Consider the following 235-nt stretch of genomic DNA (forward strand, 5'->3'; position numbering starts at 1 on the left):
CGTTCTCCTAGTCCCTATGGGTGTTCTGCAAACCTTTCTAGAACTCCCAGTTCTTTATGACCTCAGCACCCTGATACATGGATTCTGAACCACTCCTAGCCTGCAGTGAGGTCACGCCATCACTACAAACAGCCTGCAGACTGCCTCCTGGAGCTAAATACCCCCTCCCAGCACCATGGTCAGCATCAGAGTTACCAAGCAGCTGGTCCTTACACCTAACATGGGATGGGGAGGT

This window comes from Lepidochelys olivacea (genome assembly GCF_965140295.1).
Source record: "Lepidochelys olivacea isolate rLepOli2 genome assembly, chromosome: 7".
NCBI lineage: Eukaryota > Metazoa > Chordata > Testudines > Cheloniidae > Lepidochelys > Lepidochelys olivacea.